Source organism: Amphibalanus amphitrite, unplaced genomic scaffold (genome assembly GCF_019059575.1).
Source record: "Amphibalanus amphitrite isolate SeventyFive unplaced genomic scaffold, NRLGWU_Aamphi_draft 000013F_arrow, whole genome shotgun sequence".
NCBI lineage: Eukaryota > Metazoa > Arthropoda > Thecostraca > Balanomorpha > Balanidae > Amphibalanus > Amphibalanus amphitrite.
In genome coordinates, this window is record NW_024881509.1 from 1,115,084 (window position 1) to 1,132,401 (window position 17,318).

Here is a 17,318-nt window from a genome sequence, read left to right on the forward strand (position 1 = left end):
AGAGCCAGAGAGAGCGTTCCAGTTCCGTTTCATCAACTTATACTTTTGATGACGTCATACTTCAGAGGGCCGGGCAGCATCTCCTTGTCCAATCTTCGTCCTCCATTCTCAGAAAGTGCGTTTGGCTCCGCCTTCAAACGTTCGTGATTTGCTGAAGTTCGGCACCCCCGGCCATGGCAGTCACACCCTTTCACGCAGCAGTCGGGTGGAATTCGCCGCCGGCGATCACGGCGTCTGGGGCGCCAGGTGGCGGGGCTGGCCCTCTGCTCCCCTTGTTTTGAAGTCAGCTCCGGCCAGATGTCCTATATTTTGTCGTTGGCGACCGAGTTCCATTTCATCCTGTTTTCGTACAAACCGGGTCGGTCCCCGCTCCCCTTTCTTGTTTTGGTTCAAATCAGGGCCGGTCTGCGCTCCCCTCTCCTTGTTCTCTGGCGGGGTGCCGAGCGTGGGACAGAGTCTTGTTTTCCAAAGGCTACTGATTAATGGCTCGACACCGGCAGGATGGTGCGTTTCGGTATGCTATTTGTTGACTTCAGATCCGGGTTCTCATGAAGTGGGGTGGTCATCTATAGGGGACCCCTGTTTGTCAGAGCCGACTGCGCCGTCTGTGTGGACGCCGGCTGGGACGGAGATAGGGTATCACAGCCGATTTAGCCGGCTGACCGTGTCTGTGTGGCGCTTGCAGATGGCTATGTTTCAGCTTGTGACACAGCTTGCAATTCCGCATGAAAGATGAAAAATGTAGCGCATCTGCGTTACACTCTTTTAACGCTCTTTCTGTAAACTGTGCTCAGATTTGACCTAGGCCTGTTAATTCTGCACCTTTTATGTCGGAACATGTTTATGTTTCTACAGCTCTGTAGGCCTGACACCTCTTCCTGCGAAACTTTTTTGGGTCGAAAATGGCAAAACATGACGTCATTCTGACGTCATTTGCGGCCAACCTATCATAGCCTCTGGAAAAGAAATTGGTCACAATGTGTTAAATGGATGCCCGGAGAGGTCCTGAAAGTTTGGTGGCGATATCTGCAGTTATTTAGGAGATAGCTATACGGAAGAGGACAGAGGGCCGTTTCGCCCCCCCCCCCCCCACGGGGCGCGGGTTAACGCCCTTTCAACTCAGGCTACAAGGGCCCTTTTGCCACTTAAAGGCCCTTTCAACCCAGTCAGTCAAGTGCCCTTTTGACTGCGGACCCCCCTGAGAGAAATCCTAGATACGCCACTGATTGAACTGCGCATGAGTGTGCGCTGGTGCAAGGCCCGGCGCTGGACAATGTCCGCTCCCGGGGCCGCAAGGCCCTATATAGAAGGTATGCTCATTAGGCCGAAGCAGCGATTTCCGTGACGTCACTGGTACGAAGGGTCGGACGGCTGTAATGCAATCCTATGGAAAATGACCCAACTTTAGGGCTCTCCCACATAGCTGCCAACCTAGACACTAAGGTAAAAGTTATATCACAGAAAAGCTCAAATCAAGACGAACAAGAAACCTACCTGACGTTTTTACGTATTATTAACGGCTTAGACTCTATTCAAGTATATTCAGAGCTCTGCATTACCTCACTTTTTCTGCCGTCAATGCCACTACAAATGTCTAATCGGCGCACGTGCGCTTGTCGAGCGGGGACCACCAGTCGGGCGATTCAGAGCTGCCGCCCAATCAGAACGCCGCAATGCCGTGACGTCATTGTCGCACACGACACGTTACGGAGCTAGGGATGAGACAGCCCTGCCGGGGCGCAAATTCCCAATAGTGCTACACGCTACGCACAGCCCGGGCGGGTGACGTCATGGTGTCGTCACTCGCGTACGGGGCATGCGCATGGGGGCCCGCTCGGCTCTGGAGGCGCCGCCGGCAGGCGGCTCAGAGGGATCTGCACGGCCGATGGGAGAGGTTCCGAGATGTGCACGGCCGATGGGAGGGCTCGAAGACCGTGCTCTGATGCTTTAGTCAACTACACTGTGAACGATTTATCGGGTTTATCCGACGCAAGGGAATTTGCGGCGAAAGAACCTGAGGTTGTTGCGTCATGCAGCATTATGGTAATCGAAATGTACTCTGCTCGTGCGGTGCGAGTTGGAGTGTTGGCTCGGTGGTAGGGCGAGCTGTGCACGGCTGGTGCCAGGTTTTGAGGACCAACATTCCACCACGGCTCAAGTAAGCGTATCCGTCGTGAATGATTTACGCACCAGATGTTTGACAAAGCAAATGACCTCAAACAAGTGACACCGAATAGCGAGATGCTACGTTATTGCAACGTATAGGTGAACGAGATGCACTCGCATCAATTACGAGTTTGACGGCAGCTGTAGCTGATCCGTTTATACCAAGGCTATACGAGTAGAACGTTTATACATAGTGTTCGGCGGTGTCCCTGGGTTTAGGTAAGTTGAGGTAGAAGAACAGCAAATTTCCAGCCAGTTTCTGAACTCTTCTCGGGTTTTGACGTTACATCTCAAAGCCAAATCTTTGCAGTTCACGTGGATGTTCAAAATGCCTGAAGATTCATTTTTTTCCGAAAAAAAACATCCTTTTCCATCGAACACCACAGGTGCAGAAACAACACTACCCACAAATCCAACACGAATTACAGTCTAACAGGTCTAACACCATCACGGTCAAATTCAACACCCAGCGCACCGACTCGCACTATCGTCTGGAGGAAGAAAGGCCCCTCTTGCACGGAGACACAAGTCAAAATCGTTTTCAAGTGATTCTAAATGGTCCGCACTCCGCACTCCGCAGACCATCAATATCGAATATTAATCTCAATCTAAATACGTTACCAAGATTATAGACATATTCGTCCAAGGAGACTGCGAATTCGGGATGAGTCTCCGTGCAAGAGGGGCCTATTTTCTTACAGACGATGGATTGAGTCAGCGCACCCAACAAACGCCAGCAATAGCCCCCTTGAATTCGCGGCTCGCGCCTTAGGTCCGCGCTTGCAATGCCGTATAAGAGCGCGCTTGGATAACTAACAAGGTCCATGGTCCATGGTCCGCGTGTGGTTCGTGCATAGACTCGTATATTGTCCTCGTAAGTTCCCTTAACCTGTATCTGGACTAGCGAATAGACCCCACCTCGTCTAACTATTGCTTGGCTGATAGATGTGACGTCACATAACCCGCACGCCAATGAGCGTGGCGTCAGGCTATGACATCATCTCCCGCGACAACCAGCCACTCAGCGCTGGAGGTGCGTAGCGTGTAGCATTATTGGGAATTTGCTGCCGGGGCCGAGGTAACGGCTAAAAATTAAAAGAGTTGCATGGTGGGGCTGCATGGGCGTCATCACCTCACCAACAAACTGTGCTTTGTACACCTTTGCTTCGAATACAGCCCCACGTTCATCAAAGTCAGTTTTTTTTTGCGAGCGCAGGCGCGACGGATAAATGCCCTTATGTTCACATACCCTGGCGTACAAGCGTGCATAGGTGGAACCTATGTACGATTCCTCACACGAGGAACAACGAAACTGGTACACTTCACCAGATCGGATGCACATAGGAACATTGTCTTTGAATTCCAATGTAAATCTATTCCTGAGAACTATCTTGGGCTTAGGTCGGCTTAGGTATGGGGCTTAGGTATGGGTGTTTAAGACGTTTTACCTATATCGTTGAGAGCTGCTGCGAGGAGCATGATAAATGTAGGAAGTATCATTAGAATATATGATCTTCTCCTCGGAAAATGACCAAATGAATGAAAATGATTATTTATTGATGAATTGATGATATTTCGGTCACAGACCTTCGTCTAAATATTTAGACGAATTTAGACGAAGGTCTGTGACCGAAACATCATCAATTCATCAATAAATAATCATTTTCATTCATTTGGTCATTTTCCGAGGAGAAGGTCATACCGGGTGGCCCAGAAAAAACGTTCCCAACTTTAAATCAATATTTCTCAGAAAGTGATAAAGATACAACATTGAAACTTCGAATAGTCAATGCGGCACACATTTTCAGTAAATGGTGTGATTTTCATGGTGTTCGGTAAATAACTTTTTAAACGGTTCGTGTTTCAAGCATGCCATGTAAAAATTACTTTTTTGCTCAGATGTTTACTAAAAAATGTGAGTGAACGGGTCACTTTCACCCCGCGGCACTGCGGCTTAGAGCCATGACTTCTACTGGCAGCTAGTCTCATTGATGGTTCGGGTCTCAGGATGACACATTCCCTCAGGCAACCACGATGGCTCTGTGCCAGCGGCATCGGAAGAAGTTTCCAATTTTCTAACCATCTTGTGGCTCAAATGCTTTCCTGGCTGACATTCCTGGGAAAAGGTAGCTTTTCACCCAGTTTTTTTTTTTTGTCATCTGCTGGCAATGTTGTTTTTCATAAGCTATTCTGTGGTCTTCTGGCACAAGAACCAGTCTGCTTTAGTTTGTTTTCCTTATCCGGTCGATTTACTGTTTGATCTACTGAAAGGAAGGTAATCAGCAGTAATCCATGCACCGTGCCACTCCTGCTCGAAACATGATTTGGTGTTGAAACGAATGATGCATCCATGAGCACCATTTTGGCTCAGTATTTGAATATTTGGCACATAAGTGAGACAAAAATATTTAAAATAAAAACATACGTGTTTGTTTCATTCACGTGCTCTATTTTTTTTTTATTCTTTTTTATAACATGGGACGTCTAACCCAATCATCAATATCGTTTGACATCGGCAAAAAAAGCAAAAACGTCTTGCTTAATTCAACTCAAGATTGCCAGCTTGAAAATGATGGTATAGTGTTATAATTTGGCATACCAATGCGCAAAGAAATGACGCAAACTTGATGAAAATTTTGGCTCGTTATTTGTACTCGTATTTGATATATAGGCCTCCAAAGTTGGGAACGTTTTTTCTGGGCCACCCGGTATATTCTAATGATACTTCCTAAGTTTTACCTATACTTAAGCCCCAAGATAGTTCTCAGGAATAGATTTACCATTGGAAGTCTCTTTGAATTCAAAGACAATGTCCCTATGTGCATCCGCTCTGGTGTAGTGTACCAGTTCCGTTGTTCCTCGTGCGAGGAATCGTACATAGGTTCCACCTATGTATAGTTTCTCTTGAAAGTATCGCTTCATGGGCTGTGGCGGCTCGGCGAACTATTCCATTCAGTTTGAAGACCCCAGCAGTGAGGTCATGGTCTGTATCATAAAGAGTACGGTGTAACATGACTCTACGCCAGCGGTAGGAGGAAAAATGCTATATGACGCAGGTCCCAGCGGCTGACAACTGGGTCAAAACAGGCGGAGGCCGGCCAAAGGTCGTCCTCGTATCGCTCTCCCTTGACCCCATAACCCGCCCCAGGCGGATACCGGTGCCTCTTGGGCTCACCAGCCGGGCGCTCATTGGTCTGCCTTGGTGGGCGCCAAGCACTCAGTGTGTGTGACGCGTAAAATCACAGCGAAGCAAGGTTCCCGCCATGGTCCTAATGTGAAGAGATTTTCTGAACGACGTAAACAGGTCATGAGAGGGGGCAGCCCGACATCAAAAAGAATTTTTAAAAAAAGACGGCAGAACGGTAAATATTTTTGTCGCCGTTCACTAGCCGGCTCAAAAATGCAAACTTCACATATGGGAATAATTGGCTAGAGAGGGAATCGGCGAATTGGCTAGAGAGAATTTTCGCTGTTATTTGAATCCGCTTGCGGGTGCATTTGCAACGACGGATGAATTCTGTTAGCGGGTGCAACTGATGATTTTTTCGTATTCGGGCACGGGTTTCCGGATTTTACCAAAAACCTGTGACAGTCGTGTCTATGACGGGTCAAATTGTTAGTTTTGCAATGAAGCAAATCTCAACAAATCCTCTACGAGTAGGGTGGCTTCCGCTGGCCACATGCTTACTGCCATCACAAGCTACCGAACGGCGACCGCCACCTCCCCCTATCCCTCCGCAGTCCGTAACCACTCCCCTCGCCCCGCCGCGCCGGCTGCCTCCTCGTGTCAGGCTTCGGTCAGTGATACCAGTGGCTCTCAAACTTTTCCGCTCAACCGCGGCTGGGACAGGTGGCGCCTTCCCTCAGAGTCGCGATACTTTCAAGAGAGACTATACGCTTGTACACCAGGGTATGTGAGCATAAGGGCATTTCTGACCGCACTGGTAATATTCTAACAACCAGGGGCGTCGCCGACGGGGGGGTCGGGGGGGGGGGGGTCGCGACCCCCCCACTCGTCAGAACCGGTGGGGTCGACCCCCCCCCCCACACTTTTGGCGATGCTGAGTATGCTTTTATTAGCTATCATGTCAGGGAAGTTGGCGTCAGCAACATCAACAAATACAACGTCAGATTCAGAATCGCTTCAAGAGCTCCCTAGTCCCTATTGCTTATAGGTCCTTTTTATCCCTCAAATGAGCGAGCGCGTCAAAACTGACCCAAGCGTTCGTCTGTCAAAATAATGGTTGCAGTCGATTCGTCGGATGACGTATCAGTAACTACGAGGTACCTGGCTAGCCTCAGCCCTGCTACCCTCGGACCTGCCTGCATAGGGGAAACTAGGGTTACCCGCGTGCTCCGCAACGCGAAGGGGGGATTTTTTGACCCGTGGATATTGGGTTGGTCTGTGTCGATTTGGTTGGTAGATATCCATTTCGTTCGATTGCTTTTTGACGGCCAAGCATTTTGTAAGAAAACAAAAAGATACATCGCATCGAGGTGCCCGTGTCGTATTATCATGTGTTCTACTTTAGAATGATTCGAAAACTCGCGTGGAGTCTTTTGAGGGCCATCGATGAATTTCGCTAAAAATGACAATGTAATGGTTTGGAACATTTACATTTTTAAGGATACTGTTGCTAATCATGCAAAAATGAAGAGTGAATATTGGACAGAATTGAATGCTCTATCCAATGGTACCATATTCAATTGCCAAAGGTATCAGGTTATGCAGCAAACCCCGTGTGATTAATAAAGTGGCACAAAATTGGCAAACACCATTTTCTCCTGTGATTTGCACCACCTTGATTTGGATCAATCAGCTTTTCACAATTTTTATATGAGAGGCGGTACCTTTTTCTTGCAAGTAGGCGTTGATTCAACTCGCTCCATTTAACGGTCACCTAAAAATAAAATTAATTCCAAAATCCCTCAAAAACCGCAATTTTTCAAATAAAAGTGCCCTCTCCGGTGCACGTGGCGCGTGCTATCCTCTGCATTGCACACCATTCAATAGCCCGTTCAATTCTGTACACGATGCTGTTTTCCCCGTGCCGGTCGGACCCCTGGTCACCAAGATATTGCACGGGAACTGGACCCGTGTCGGCCAAAATTAGCCGTTTTCGCCCGATTTCGCACGCCGATTTATACATGTAAAGTCTATGACGCGAATTTGCACTTTTTGAGCACGCGCCACGCGCTCCCTATCAATCCGATCGAGTCCAGACCCCTCAAAGGCACGTCGCGCATCTTTGATCTATAAGTTGTGCAAATTTCACCGGGCTAGGTGCAACGGTCTGGCCTGTAGTCCACGCAAAGCACCACCAAGTTGGGACCTCGGTAACGGACAGACGCACCCTCCTCAAATAGTAATATAGACAAGCGGCTGCGCCACTTGCTTCGCGGCGTAGCCATAAAATGCGGCAGCAGCCAATTTGCTTTCGAATGGTGTTTGATTTAAATTTATCTGTCGTCTGGAAGCAGAGATATGGACGGAAACGTGAAGATGAAAATTTTGAACATAACTATTCTGAGGGCTTAGTTGTATGAAATTTGGGTCATACGGGGTCAAGTCAGGTCAAGGTGGTCATCCCTGGTCACACTGGGTCAGGCCAGGTCACCTTCGGTCAGGCCAGGTCGTATAGGTCACCTCGTCTCATTGGATCGGCCTGTACCACACTTCTACTACCACTACCCCTACCACTACCCCTACCACTACCACTACTCCTACCACTACCCCTAACACTACCCCTACCACTACCCTTACCCCTACCCCTATCCCTACCCTTACCCCTACCACTTCTCCTACTCCTACCACTACCCCTACTTCTACCCCAACCACTACTACTACCCCTACCACTACCACTACCCCTACCACTACCCTACCACTACCCCTACCACTACTTCTACCCCTACCACTACCACTACCCCTACCACTACCACTACCCCTACCACTACCCTACTACTACCCCTACCACTACCCTACTACTACCCCTACCACTACCCCTACCCCTACCACTACCCTACTACTACCCCTACTACTACCCCTACCACTACCCCTACCACTACCCCTACTACTGCCCCTACCACTACCCCTACTGCTACCACTACCCCTACCGCTACTCCTACCACTACTACCAGGGGCGGAGAATTAGGGGTTTTGGGGGTGCGCGAGCACCCCCTGAGCCAAAAAGTGTGCCAAAAGCACCCCCTGGAATCTGCAAGTCTACACAAAAATAAAATTTCACATTCTAAGCATGATAAAAAATATATAGGTAAAGGACATGTCATTTTCATTCACAAAGTCAAACATAAACTTTGTGAAGCATTCAATGGAAGCATGCACCCAATACCTAGGCATCACGGTTACAATTTGCATGATGAAAACGATTGTTATTGCTCAAGGCTCAATCACTGTCCAATTGTCCAATGTCCTGGGACTTATTTGTAAGAAAAAAAAGATATGTCTCAAGATGCTGGTGTTTCACCTGTTGTGACAAAAGCCTGAAAACATTGCAGAACCTCACAGTCAGGACACAATCTTGTTGGACAATGCACGCATTTGTTCATTATATGCTTCGGCTCTACGATATAGGTATATCTTTAGCTCATGAACCCAAAATTCTAAAAAGAAATGATACGTTGGCAACTTGAAGGCTGAATTATGTTTTAGTATTAGGACCTCATGGGCTGAATCACAAGAGAATAACTGGCCTGCGCCACAATCGTTGCAATAGCGCAGCGATGGCAAATTCTTATCCCGCCATATAAAGTTTTCCATTTATCAGAGGAAAGAAATACAATTTTAAAGAAAGCATTTGATAATTAATGGTTTTGCAAAAGCTGATTTCATTTGGACGTTTTTGACATGCTTTTTTGTGATATATTTTATTTCAATAGTAAATAATTTTCATCTTGAGGAAATTTGTCTTTTTAACCTTGCAAAAAGTTGCACGTTCGTCAATCTAGCAGCAGATTGATATTCGCGAATCTGCTGCTGGTAGACAGGCATTCGCGGCTTCCGAATTTGCTGCTTTTGGCATGAAACAAAAGTTGGATTCTGAGCCCAGACTAACTTTAGCCCCTTTCGCATCAAATTCAATCCAAATCTCGACATAATATGCCAGATACACTTCATTGTTCCTCTCATCCCAAGTGGGGACAAGCGACAAGAACACGACTCAAGTTCTTATTTTGCCTTTTTAGCAATGTCGGCTGAAGAGGGCTTACTTTTAAATCGTACCAGGCCCAGAAGCAGCATATTCGAGCCTCGAGGAACGGAGAATGCCTGTCTACCAGCAGCAGATTCGCGAATATCAATATCAATTGCTGCTAGATTAACCCAGTGCAACTGCTGTGACTGGTTGCGGCTGCGGTAGCAACGCTCCATGTTAGATAGAACATATTACATAAAACGTTTTATCAACGTCAATGATAGCTCATATTGATGCTTCTTTGTTTTATTTTGCAAGGTTAGGCTCTTTCGATCTTGCGAGACCTTTGCAGACTGCAGAGTCGGGAGCATGATAATATAGGGAGAGACAGTCCTGGGGACACCGGGCACTGGGCAGTGGGCGGCCAACCTGCATGCAGGGTCCTGCATGGGGCTGAATGGGACTGCTGGGCGGCTGAGCCCGCCATGATAAACAGCTCACCCAGACCCACTGATGCTTTCTCACCGCACCTGAGCATGCTTCTGGGGGAGCTACCTACACGCTTCGGATAGGGGTGACCGTCAAGGGTCTAGCCCGGACCAGGTTTTTAGAGTCCTTGAAGAATGAGGTGAAGGATTTGACTACCCTGGGGATGAAAAAGAGAGCATGTAATAGTTATTTTCGACGCTCATTGGCTCATTGGTCGGGGGAAGGGGCAAGTGGCCTAGCCAAGGGTGGCACAGGGAGCACCTGTCCTCTACCATCCTCATTGGGCTTAGGGGCCCCTGACGCCCGGCCCTTTGGCCCGTCGAAGTTTTAAGTGCCGAGTCTTCTCCCGGGGCCGGGGTCTCCAATTACCCACTCCGGCTCCTGAGAGATCCGTCAGGTTCTTGAAGCCGCACACAGGCACCCAACTCCTGAGGACACCGGATGCGCCCCAAGGGCGCCGCACAGGCTTTTTTGAAGCTCAAAAGCAGTCCCCGAGAGCCCTAGCTGATATCCGAGAAATAGCTCCCTGATAACATTCAGAACCATTCAGAAGAACCCAAGTCAATCACCAGACGCATGTATCTAAAGACCCACATATCTTTACGGGTCTCTTCAGCCGTCTTTGAGGGCCACACCCATGTCAAGGGGCCCTACGTCAGGCTCTAGGGGCCCCAGGTGAACCTTTGAGGGCAAATATTGTGCAGGTCTCCGAAGGTCCGCACTCCGCGCAGATCTTTTAGGGCCCGCGCAAATCTCTGAGCGTTTTCGCTGGCCTCTGACAGAAAAGACGAGTTTCTGAGACCCTAAACGATCTCCTGCGGAGTGTCGGCAGTCGGCACCGTGTGGTCACGTGCAACTCTGTGGGTCACCCCTTAACCTGAGTTCCAATGGCCCCACATAGGGCCCAGAGAGGCTTAGGGCCCATAGAGGCTTCAGGTGCCGAAAGAAAAAGCCCCTGCCAGGTGGCCTACAACTTCTTTTTAAAAAAGTTAAAAAAGTAAAAAAAAAGTTTTTTTTTAAGTTTAAAAGTTAAAAAAACATCGTGCCAGGGCTGTTACGAAAAATAAGTGGCCTAAATCCAATGAGAAAACAGGATTTGGGGGTACCTTAGGTTTGGCCCCCTCCCTGGTGTGCCCCCCGCCCGCGCTCAAGCTCTGGATCCGCCAGTGAAAGCACCCCCTGGCATTTTGACAATTCTCCACCTATGACTACTACTACCACTACCACTACCACTACCACTACACCTACCACTACCACTGGGTCATGAGAGGTCACAGATTATCATATAAACTGATAAACTAAAAAAAGAGTTCCTAGCCCTGCTCCTACTCGTGTCATTCCATTGTTATTGATCGTATTTGGTGGAAGTGGCGCCTTGTGACAAATGTGGCGCATTGCGACAAAAGTGGTGCATTTGTAATTGTCGTTTTGTCATGCATCGTTCCACCGAATTGCACCTTTATCGGACCATATTTGACAAAGTTGTGCGATTTGCGGCAAAAATGGCGCATGTGGACAAATGTGGCGCACTGCGGCAAATGCGGTGCATTTGTGTAAGCGCATTGAAAACTGTCTTTATTTACCGAAAATCAACACCTTCATTCGCCTCTGTTTAGCAAAATAAATAACTTGCCTATCTGCAAATGAGAGGCACCCGCCGCCGATCGTCATGCATTTTATTGTCAAAGGCGATTGAACCCGGCTGCCGATGCCTTGGAACCGAGCAAATTTGTGAGGAAATACGCACTTTTCCAGCGCGTGCCACGTGCGAACCATCCACCCCCTGGGACTCGAAACACAACACTGCACGTGCCCATGACGTCATCAACACCCTGCGAAAATTTCAGTCTCCTCGACCGCACCGTTTGACCTGCGCACGGCGTCGAAGCACCCCTCTGCACGGTGCAAACACACACACATTCACACAGAAAGACAGAGTTTCAGTCTACAAATAGTATAGTAGACAAGCGGCTGCGCCACTTGCTTCGCGGCGTAGCCATTAAATACGCAGCAGCCAGTTTGCTTTCGAATGGTGTTTGATTCATACCGATGAGCCGTCTGGAAGCAGATATATAAAGGAATATTCTGATGGCTAAGTTTGATAAAATTTGGGTCATACGGGGTCAAGTCAGGTCAAGTCGGTCATCCCTGGTCACACTGGGTCAGGCCAGGTCACCTTCGGTCAGGTCGTATAGGTCACCACGTCACATTGGATCGGCCTGTGCCACACTTCTACTAATTCTACCCATACCACTACTCCTACCACTACCCCTACCACTACCCCTACCACGACCCCTACCACTACCGGCCCCTACCCCTGCCACTACCCCTACCACTACCCCTACCACTACCCCCAACACTACCCCTACCCCTACCCCTACCCCTACTACTACCCCTACCACTACCCTACTACTACCCCTCCCCTACCACTACCCCTACCACTACCCCTACTACTACCACTACACTACCACCACTACCACTGGGTCATGTGAGGTCACAGATTATCATATAAACTGACGAACTAAAAAGAGTTCCTAACCGTGCCCCTACTCGTGTAATTCCATTATTCTTAATCATATTTGGTGGAAATAGCGCCTTTTGACGAATGTGGCGCGTTGCGACAAACGTGGCGCATTTGTACCTGTCATTTTGTCATGCATCCTTCCACCGAATTGCTCCTTTATCGGACCATATTTGACAAAGTTGTGCGATTTGCAGCAAAAATGGCACCTCGTGACAAATGTGGCGCACTACGGCAAACGCAGTGCATACGGTTAAGCGCATTGAAAACTGTCTTTATTTACCGTAAATCAACACCTTCATTCGCCTCTGTTTATCAAAATCAATAACTTGCCAATCTGTAAATGAGAGGCACCCGCCGCCGCTTGCCATGCATTTTAGTTGCAAAGTGCATTGAACCCGGCTGCCGATGCCTTGAAGAATGAGCAAAATTCCGAGGAAAAGCACCTTTTTCCAGCGCGTGCCACGTGCGAACCATCCACCCCCCGGGACTCGCATCTCGATACTGCACGTGCCCATGACGTCATCAACACCCTGCGAAAATTTCAGCCCCATCGACCGCACCGTTTGACCTGCGCACGGCGTCAAAGCACACCTCTGCACGGTGCAAACAGACAGAAACACATACATACAGAGTTTCATTCTACAAATAGTATAGTAGACAAGCGGCTGCGCCACTTGCTTCGCGGCGTAGCCAGAAAATGCGGCACCAGCCAATTTGCTTTCGAATGGTGTTTGATTTAAATTGATCTGTCGTCGAAGCAGAGATATGGACGGAAACGTGAAGAGAAAAATTTTGAACATACCTATTCTGAGGGCTTAGTTGGATGAAATTTGGGTCATGCGGGGTCAAGTCAGGTCAAGTTGGCCATCTCTGGCCACACTGGGTCAGGCCAGGTCACCTTCGGTCAGGCCAGGTCGCATAGGTCACCACGTCACATTCGATCGGCCTGTACCACACTTCTACTACTTCTACCCATACAACTACTCCTACCACTACCCCTACCACTACCCCTACCCCTACCCCTACTCCTACCACTACCCCTACCACTACCCCTACCACTGCCCCTACTACTACCCCTACTACTACCCCTACCCCTACCCCTACCCTTACCACTACCCCTACCACTACCCCTACCACTACCCCTACCACTACCCCTACTACTACCCCTACTACTACCCCTACCACTACCCCTACCACTACCCCTACTACTACCCCTAACACTACCCCTAACACTACCCCTACCACTACCCCTACCACTACCCCTAATACTACCCCTAATACTACCACTACCCCTACCGCTACTCCTACCAATACTACTACCACTACACTACCACCACTACCACTGGGTCATGTGAGGTCACAGACTATCAGATAAACTGATGAACTAAAAAAAGAGTTCCTAACCCTGCTCCTATTCGTGTAATTCCATTATTCTTAATCGTATTTGATGGAAATAGCGCCTTGTGACGAATGTGGCGCGTTGCGACAAACGTGGCGCATTTGTACCTGTCATTTTGTCATGCACCCTTCCACCGAATTGCACCTTTATCGGAATTCGGACCATATTTGACATAGTTGTGCGGTTAGCGGCAAAAATGGCGCATCGTGACAAATGTTGCGCACTATGGCAAACGTGGTGCATTCGGTTAAGCGCAGTGAAAACTGTCTTTATTTACCGAAAATCAACACCTTCATTCGCCTCTGTTTATCAAAATAAATAACTTGCCAATCCGCAAATGAGAAGCACCCGCCGCCGCTTGCCATGCATTTTAGTTGCAAAGTTTATCGAACCCGGCTGCAAATGCCTTGAGAACCGAACAATATTCTGAGAAAATGCACCTTTTTCCAGCGCGTGCCACGTGCGAACCATCCACCCCCCGGGACTCGAAACACGACACTGCACGTGCGCGTGACGTCATCAACACTGTGCGAAAATTTCAGCCCTCTCGACCGCACCGTTTGACCTGTGCACGGCGTCAAAGCACCCCTCTGCACGGTGCAAACACACAGACAGACAGACAGAGTTTCATTTCACAAATAGTATAGTAGATGGGGTCAGATGGTGGATCCCTCTGAGGCTTTCCTAATAAGACGCGCAAAAGGAGTATATTGCAACGAAACTTCCAGTGACCTCGAGTTAATGAATTTTACACCTATTCTAAAAAAAAGTTGGCCCTGGTTCGAATATGGATGACCTTGGTTAACTTTTTTGAGTTTTATTTGCTTCCACTTACAAGTGTGGTTTTTGGGGCTGATTTCGAGTTTAGCGCCCGTTTGAACCGTTTGAAGTAGTTTTGATAAATGATGGTTATGTAACATCTTACGAAGCTATCGTTGGTGGTTGTCAGTCACCCACTCTAGATGGCCGGCAGGAAGCCGGCCCCAAAATGCATGAAGTCATCATCTTTGTTCAAGACTAACATCGAAATTGTACTCGGGACCCCGATAACAGCTACGGCTCACTAAGTTCTAGCAGGCGGCCAGATTTTTCCTACTTATGGGCGTTGACCTAAGATGACCCGGCCAAGACCTTGAAATTGGGCATCATCGGCTTTCTCTCATTACGGGCAGCATTTTCGCTCTTCTGCGAAACTCTACCTCGATCAGGGGCCGAAAGCATGCCTTATGCGTTCAGCGTTACGTTGGTAAACATTTTACCTTAGCGACCCGCAAAATACGAATAAGAGCTACAGCAACACAGAAAGCGTATTCGATAGCTTTTTAAAGCTCTTTCGCCAACTTCGCCTCAGATATGACTTCGGGTCTATGGCTTGTGTACCATAGAGTCCAAACAGCTAAACGGACGGATTTTGCCGAAATATTTGTTCTGTAACAACATATGATTCAGTGAATGTGTGTGATATTCATGTTATCACCATCGTTTTTGTTTCGTCGAAACACGTCGCATGGCTTACAATTTGAACTTAAAAACTTGAATAGAAATTTGACATCAGGTAAAGGTCATGACCTGACCGGAAAAGAACCTGCTGCATATGGATCGATCTGTGTTACTGAGCTGAACACACTCCAGGTGCTGTCATCGCTCTACAACGTCTCCATCAAAAGTTGTTGTCGAAAATGTGTTAGAGACCTTTGATGACCAAATGACTGACCATTTCAGTCACCACTGGTCATTAGCTGCACCTTATCTCTAAAATGAACAAGGTGTCATGGCTACAAAAGTATCTAGTGTTTTTAGCATATTCTTTCAAAGCAGAGGGCATCGTGCTTTTTTCCCATATCTTATCATGATTGGTGAGGTCACACACCTATTTGACCTGACTTCGCTTCTCAGATGTAAAATCCCAGATTCATGAACTGTTGGCACTTATACATAATGGTTGCATCCCATTCTCATCCCATGTAATCCCATTCATTACACCAAACATCAGACTTATAGGAGTCAGGAGATAATCTATAGGAATGACAAGATTGCAGTTTTAAGAGGCATTAAAACTGCACTTGACATGACATTGTGACCTGACCTCAGGTGACCTCTGCTTGATTTTTATGCACGATGCAAAATTGATGTACAATAAGATATACCGCTGCTTTCGCGGCGCTGCGCGCCGAGGTTTTTCTCCGGGCACACGAAAAAAACCGGGACTGTGGCTAAAAACACCCCTACCCATCAAGACGAAGACCGGAAACCCGACCCCCCCCCCCCCACTCAAAAATCCGTGGCGACGCCCCTGCTAACAACTCCAAAACAATCGTCTATTCGCGATCACAGTCATACATGTGACACCCCTGTCCAAGGGCGGATCCAGCCGGCCGTCTTGGGGGGGGGGGGGGCAACCGGTTGGGACTAGCCAAACCTAGGGTACCCCCAAATCTAGTTTTCTCACCGGTTTTAGGCCACTTATTTTTCAACCTACGCCTTTTCATCGATAAAAAAAAAACGAAACGAAAACATTTGCAAAAAGTGAGATATTTTGTCTCAGAGTCAAGGAACTACCTTTTTGGTAACGTAGAATAAAGGCTCAAATCTTCCACATGAGCTGTCAAGCCAGGTAAAGACGAGGATTTTTTCTAAATGTTTTCTTCCCTTTAGTTTTCCTTTGTGACCCACAACCCCTAATTCAGGGAGGGCAAGCTGCCCCGACGGTTCCTAGCGCTATGAAAAGTTGTGGGGCAGCGCCCCCACGGCCCCAGAGTTGTGGAGGCAGGCTGCCCCCACTGACCCCCAGCTCCCGCGCCCATGACCACAAAGTTCAGGCCCATGGCCCGGCGTCGAGCTCAAATTCAGACTCGGCAATGTTGATGGTGTGTCCGAGTTCAGACAAGCTGAGGTTATGCTGGGTTCAGCTAGGACGATTGAAGAGGTATCCTGTTGGGCTAAATGCCGGACAGTCTCAAGCTCTAATTTTGCATTTGATGCCTAATTGTCCTACTATGTTGAGTGAAAACTACCCATGTGTCATTAAGTATAACTTCAAATAGTGGGTTTAGTTAGTGACATATGGTGGAGCATTAGGGGTTTTAGTTTAGGGGAACACATGCACCCCCTAACTGCCTATAGCACCTTCTCAAAATGACGCTTGAAACACTTCAAAAACAAGTACAGGTAAGGGGAAATTGTGTCTTCCTCTGTTAACCCTCGCACGTGTAGGGGGAAGGGGTCGAACAGACCCAACCCCCTCGGTTTTTCGCGAATAACTCGCGTAAAAACGGCTAATCGCGACGAAACTTTCAGTACCCTCGAGTTAATCAATTTTGCATCTACCCTAAAACTTTAATTACCCTGACCCAAGTGACCTTTGACCTGTGACCTATTTCTCGAGAACATGTTTGGCCGGGATCGCGATTCGGCGTATGTTGGCTCGCATTAGCCGCGCGTTTGCAGTCTTTTCGTGGTTTCAAGCGTTCAAACATGTGATATGATGTTGGTCCCATGCATTTTGATGGGTGTGAAGGTCACCTGAACGTCAGGTCAGGTCATTGACCTTTGATGACCTCAGTTCACTTTTTCGAGTTTTACATGTTTC